Source organism: Rhinolophus sinicus, chromosome 17, assembly GCF_057876585.1.
Source record: "Rhinolophus sinicus isolate RSI-liver-muscle chromosome 17, RSI-T2T, whole genome shotgun sequence".
In the NCBI taxonomy this organism is placed as follows: Eukaryota; Metazoa; Chordata; class Mammalia; order Chiroptera; family Rhinolophidae; genus Rhinolophus; species Rhinolophus sinicus.
The window spans coordinates 201,022,208-201,028,207 of NC_142517.1; the positions used below are offsets into that span (position 1 = coordinate 201,022,208).

General features: G+C 42.7%; 1 long non-coding RNA gene across 1 annotated transcript in view; it reads left to right on the forward strand.

Annotated features, from left to right (window-relative positions):
- Positions 1–5,798, forward strand: part of LOC148754912 (uncharacterized) — a 69,260-nt gene extending 63,462 nt beyond the window's left edge. Inside the window, exon 3 of the long non-coding RNA XR_016019755.1 lies at positions 5,716–5,798. This is a non-coding gene — a long non-coding RNA (uncharacterized LOC148754912). The remainder of the gene's footprint in view (positions 1–5,715) is intronic.
- Positions 5,799–6,000: the final 202 nt, after the last annotated feature.

The following is a 6,000-nucleotide window of genomic DNA, read 5'->3' on the forward strand; positions in this document are numbered from 1 at the left end:
GGATAAGCTTTTAGTCACTTGGAATAGGAACCCCAATCCTTTTGGAAATGCCTAGCGTCACCATGACAAATTCTTATTCTGACTGTTTTTTCTGAAGTTTATGGAAATCTGCATCTTCTGAATTGCCTACCTTCATCTTATTTTCAAATCTCTCTGCCTTTTCCCCTTGTCTTTAGGGGGTCATTTCTGTGCTGGTAGTTATTATTACCGCTCTGATTGAGACTCTGCCTGTTGTACTCCTGAAGTACCTCTGCCTGAGAGCCTTTCTAGTACTCAGTCTGGGTCCTACTGAGGAGACAATGGCACAGATGACATCTTCACACCATGACACTGGACTTTTTCCCAAATTGGCCAAAGCTGTAGGCTTTTCCAAGCCAGCACAGCCTTGCTTTTACTATTTGCCCTTTGAATAGAGACTGACTTCTGCCTAGACCTAGATAGTAACCTCACTGTCAAGTGATTTAATGACTGTTTGGGTGCTATTTCTACTCATTTAATGAGGCTCTAGTACAAGAGACAGAGAAAGAGGAAGAGGAGGAGAAGAAGGAGAGGAAGAGAAGGTGGAAGAGGAAAGGGAGGGAGGGAGAAGGGAGGGAAGGAAAGTAGGAAGGAAGGAAAGAGGGAAGGAAGGAAGGAAGGAAAGAAGGAAGGAGGGAGGGAGGGAGGAAAAGAAGGAGGGAGGGCAACGGCTCAAACTGCCATGCATGCACAGGTGAGGCAGGGCTTATAGATAAACTACCAACACAGGGCAAACAGCTTTTGTATGAAAACAATTGAAGCCAATCCCTTTGGAAAAAAGAGGGAAGGAAGAAAGGAGAAAAGTGATAAAAACAAAAAGCCCTAAACCCTGCTTTGAATATGTTCTACACTGTAAGTCACAGGTGGGGGTGCTTTTTAACCTTAAATAAGGATATCGTTAATAAAATATTCATTGCTCTTGGTTTATCCAGATAAGCCAATACAAGAGGGACTGGCTCAAATGGGTGCTTGATGGAAAACAGGAGATAAACTTTTGGCCATGGCTCCTATAAATTGCCTGGGGCTCTGGTGCTATATTTAGCCTTCTGAATTCAAGTCCACATCATAAATACAGTAACTTAGAGGAGCCTGATGCAACTGATAAAGAGGCTGCTGAGTGTCCTTGAAGAGCATAATTCATGTATCAACAACAATTATTCTTGGTTTTCTGCGTCATCCCTCTTCAGGGACCATTTTAAATCATCTGTGGGTAGACAGTTCAGCCAACTACAAGTAACATTTTCAATTTCCATAAAATAAACTGTGCAAATCAAACAAAAGAGCACAAGGAATCTCATTCTCCTTTTAGGGTAGTTTTCTCTCTATTTGCTTATTCCTTTAATATAACAGCTAATGTCATTCACCCCAGAATGCGCTGACTACATGCTGAATGTACGAGTATAAATATAAATATATATATATATATATATATATATATATATATATATATATATATATGTAGTATATATACTCATACCTTCAGAAAATATTTGGCGACCACTGCCGTGTACCGTGACTTTATGGTAAGCTCTAGGGACAAAATGATGACCAACACAGAGCTCCTGGTCTCTAGGAATGCATAGTCTAGAGAAGAACACAGATTAATAGGCAAACAGTATGAAATTACTAAGAGAGGGAAGTACTATGAAGTACAGAAGTACCAAGCCTGAGTACGTCACTATTGAGTAGGAGTAAGCAGGTATCGGAGAAAATCTCCCCAGGGTGACATAAAAATAATTTAATTTTAGCCTTTATTCAACAAATTTTTGTTGAGCCTCTCATTTGCACAAGCATTCTTATAGACCCTGGAGATATATGATGAATAAAATAAAATCCCTGCCCTCTGGTAATTTATTGAGATTGACAGTTGATAAGTGGATGATAAGTATGTACTATCACTTTAAGTAATACTAACTGCTCAAAGAAACTAAAGCAAAGAAATTGAAATAAAGTATTCCTAAAGAAGTAGGAATAAAGCAATAATATAAATAAAATAAAGTTTATTTTATCGAAAAATAAAATAATAAAACATAAAGAAACAAAGTGACGGGACAATCAGCAACTGCCACTTTGAGTAGGAGGCAGTCAAACATGAGTAAAGGAAGCCAGCCCAATGGCTCTTTATCGCCCAATGGTGCCTATAACAAGCGATCACAAAACCTCTGTAGAATACAACACTGAACTTGAGCTGCCCATGTGTCTAGGAGCTTGGCTAGGGGGCTCTGCTGACCTTGGCTGGGCTCACTCACAAATCGGGGTGAAACCAACATGGTCACAGTAAAACTGACAGAGGGGAGAGCAACCTGAAGATAGAGATGTTGGCAGAAGCTGGATTCATGCAGATGATGGTAAAGACTGAATTTGATTCAAGGTGTGATGGGAAGCTTTTGGAGACTATTGAGAAATGAAATGCCATGATGCATAACTCTTGTTATTACAGGAGACTGTAGTGAAGCAGGCGTGGAAGTGACCAGCTAAGGGGACTTTATGTATCCTGGCAATAAATTCTGAGTAGCAAAGGCAGTGGTGATGAAAATGTCAGAATGTTAAAAATCTTTTGAAGATACATCTGACAGGTGTGAGAAGTGGACTGCAGGTGGGTCAGTGAGAGAGAGGAAGAAGCAAGGCCTAGAAGCAGAGACGACAGGCTGGATTCACCAGTCCCCACAGGAACACAGAGTGGGATCCCTCGTTGCCCAAGACACTTCTCCAGAGAAGTGGCGTTGCCCCTCTCCTGCCCTTCTGACAGGTGGCACCAAGTGATTTGACATAAGATAGCATGTTCTTCACCCCTAATTGCTGGTGGGAACACTGGTGGTGCCCAACAGGACTCCAGCAGCTCAGGGCTCAGCAGTCCCAGGGTTAAACCCAGTCTCTGCAGATTACTAGCAGTATGAGTTCTGCAAAACTACCGTGTTTCCCCAAAAATAAGACCGGATCTTATATTAAAGTTTGCTCCAAAAGACACATGAGGGCTTATGTTCAGGGGATGTCATCCTGAAAAGTCATACTAGGGCTTATTTTCCAGTTAGGTCTTATTTTCGGGGAAACACAGTACTTCACCTGTCTGAGTCTCAACTTCCCTCTTAAATTGGAAGAAACTACTAACAGCACCGAATGCTGACAAGGACGTGGGGCAGCAGGAGCTTACTCATTGCTGGCAGGAATGTAAATGGTACAACCACATTGAAAGACAGTCTGGCAATTTCTTAAAAACAGAATACAATAAAATGGGGTAATACTATTCACTTCATAGGGGTGTTGTGAGGACGAAGTGGAAAAACTGTATGGCCCAGCCCCTGCGATGGTGCGACAGTCTCCCCACGGGAGTACCAGCTTTACAGAAAGTGAAAGCAGCATTCTCCATGAGGCATTAGTTCTCTGGGTTGTTCATAAGTGCTTTCTGGAGAAATGTTTGTATTGCTCAAATACAATTATGAAACACTGAGTTAAAAGGTCTCTTTACAACAGGTGTTTCCAGAGCCTACAACATACAACAGGCTCAGATATACTGTAACTCTGCACGAGGGAGGAGAGACTGTACAAAATTTCTCAATGTTTCTAAGCATTTTTCAGCATGGGACCTTGTTTTGTTGAATATCTCCTGTGATGACTTGAATATGTCACACCTCGGGAAGGACTAGGGTAAAAGCAGTGTATCCCAGAGACCCCAGGAAACACGACACAGAAATCACCGTTTACCCATGCACCCTCTCTGGAGGGAAGTGGGTGTGCCGAGGTCCAGTCTCAGCTTCCAGAGCTGCCAGGAGGGGCAAATACCAGGAAAGATGCTAGAGCCACATGGTACTAGAAGGAGAATGCAGGCAGACAGTCTAAAGTCAGATGTCAAAGGTGGGGGAAAAAACCCTCTAAGAGCCACAAAGCTATCGGACAAAAGAAGAGAAGAGGGAGAATGAAGTGAGGGTTGAAGACAGGCTGACAGAGACGGAGGAAAGTTCAGTCTTGGCTCCAAGCAAATGTTGTGACTATGGAATTGTGGCCCTGTGTCCCTCCCTACCTTTGGCCTGACATGTTCTGTGTGAGCCAGGAGCAGTGCCCTTCAGAGGGCAGGACTGATTAGACGATTGGATGTTTGTGTGGATTTGCCAGGGGAACAGAAATGGGTCTCATAGCATCAAGGCAGGGGTACGACTTCTGGAACAGTGAACGTGGAGAGGCCCCTTGGAGAGGGCTGTGGGTGAGGTCTCCAAGCAGGGGTGTGCGGAGAGGAGCCAGGGATGCGCCCCAAGGGTGAATGCCTTGTTTCTCAGTGTTACAGAGGCTTAGCTCAAACTCACCTCCATTTCTCTTTAAGTCACACATTCACAGAACAGCCCTGTGCAGGACTCCAGGTGTCTCCGAGAACATCCAGACCTTCGAAGCACCTGAAAGACACAACCACCTTCCTCTCTTGCCGTCCTCCTCTTGTATGAACTTCCATTCTTCCACTTTGAGCACATTCTTGGCAAGTCTAGGAATCTTCAGAAGTCCATTTTTAAAAACATGTGCCAAAAACATCAGCTGTTTCTTTGGCAAAGTTCCTCAATGCATTTATTACCTGCCCACTCACCAGGATCACAAATCAATTTATTTTCTGACTGTTTCAGAAGAATGTCTGACTGTCACTGCAACAGCTCAATTCCACTCACTCAAGTACCCAAAACTGCCTTTAGCTGACATTTATTAGCCCATTCTAATTGTCAGGCATTGAACCCAAGCTCTTACAAGTTTTGCTGTATTTAATTCCCAAAACAACCTTAAAAGAAAAGGGGAACCCCCCGCAGTTTTATTGATAATTAAAAAAAAAAAAAGAAAGAAAAAAGGAAAGTTGGGCAAAACCCAAGGTCCCACAGAGATTAAGTGGCAGAGCTGGGATTCAAACCCAGGTCCAACTCCACAGCCTTAAATGTAGTTGTTTCTTTGGGAGCAGCTCCAATCTGAAATTGAGCCACCTGTGAACCTCTCCCAAGTTAGTTGCTCTTTTATAAGCTCATTGATTCTTGTCCATGAGCATAATTCATCCCAAGTTTTTCTGTATTCAAGCGAGGTGTCACTAAATAAGGGATATATGAATGGGCGAATGGATGGATGAACAAGGGATGAATGAGCAAACAATCTTGCCGTCTTCGTTGGATCTTAAACCTCAGACATCTAAACAATGTCTGCCCACGAGCCTTTATGCCAGGCACTCTGCAGCCCTGGCTCTGACGAACTTGGTTCTTTGTATCTGAGGTGTCTGGCCTGAATACAATCTCATCTAATGGAAAAATGAAATGAACTCTTTGAAGCTGTTTCAAGAACTCCATTTTCCATGGCACTGTAAAAGCCTTTAATGGGGGAAAAAGGTGGATAACAGTGAAATAACAGCTAAAAGTATTATGCATTCACATGATTTCTAGAGTTTTGTTTGTCTATCAAGTTTAGAAAGAGAGTTAAGGAAGAAAAAAGAAAGCTAAACCAAATATAAATCAAGCTTGCCTTCTCCACAAAGGCTCGTATTTTTAAACCTGAGTAAAATTAATATTTGCTTAATAGAGACAGCATAATATTAGAATAATAAATATAGCAATATGTGTGTTTTTTGTTTCTTCCTGTTTAAGAAAAAGGAATTGACTAATTGTAGACTCAAGTCAACTCAACATAATAACAAGTATACATTGGGAAACTAACTGTGGATTTCTTCATTTGTTCATTCAGGCAACAAAAGTCTGCCCCTACCAGACGCCAGACTGAGCTGTAGATAGAGAGTCCAGGCCTCACCTCTGCAGGCTCCTCACAGGTGAGTGGGGTACTTGATACATCACTTGACCACAACAGCCACTTTGAGTTTTGTCGGCAGAACACAGAGGAGGGTGCGTCCTCGTTTTCCTGAGAGGGTCTGGGAGGGTGACCGTTGGATCCTAAAGTTGAGGAGGTGTCCTCTGGCACATGATGGAAAAAGTGGGCCAGGCTCTCTTCTAAGCAATGTTCTAAGTGCTGGGG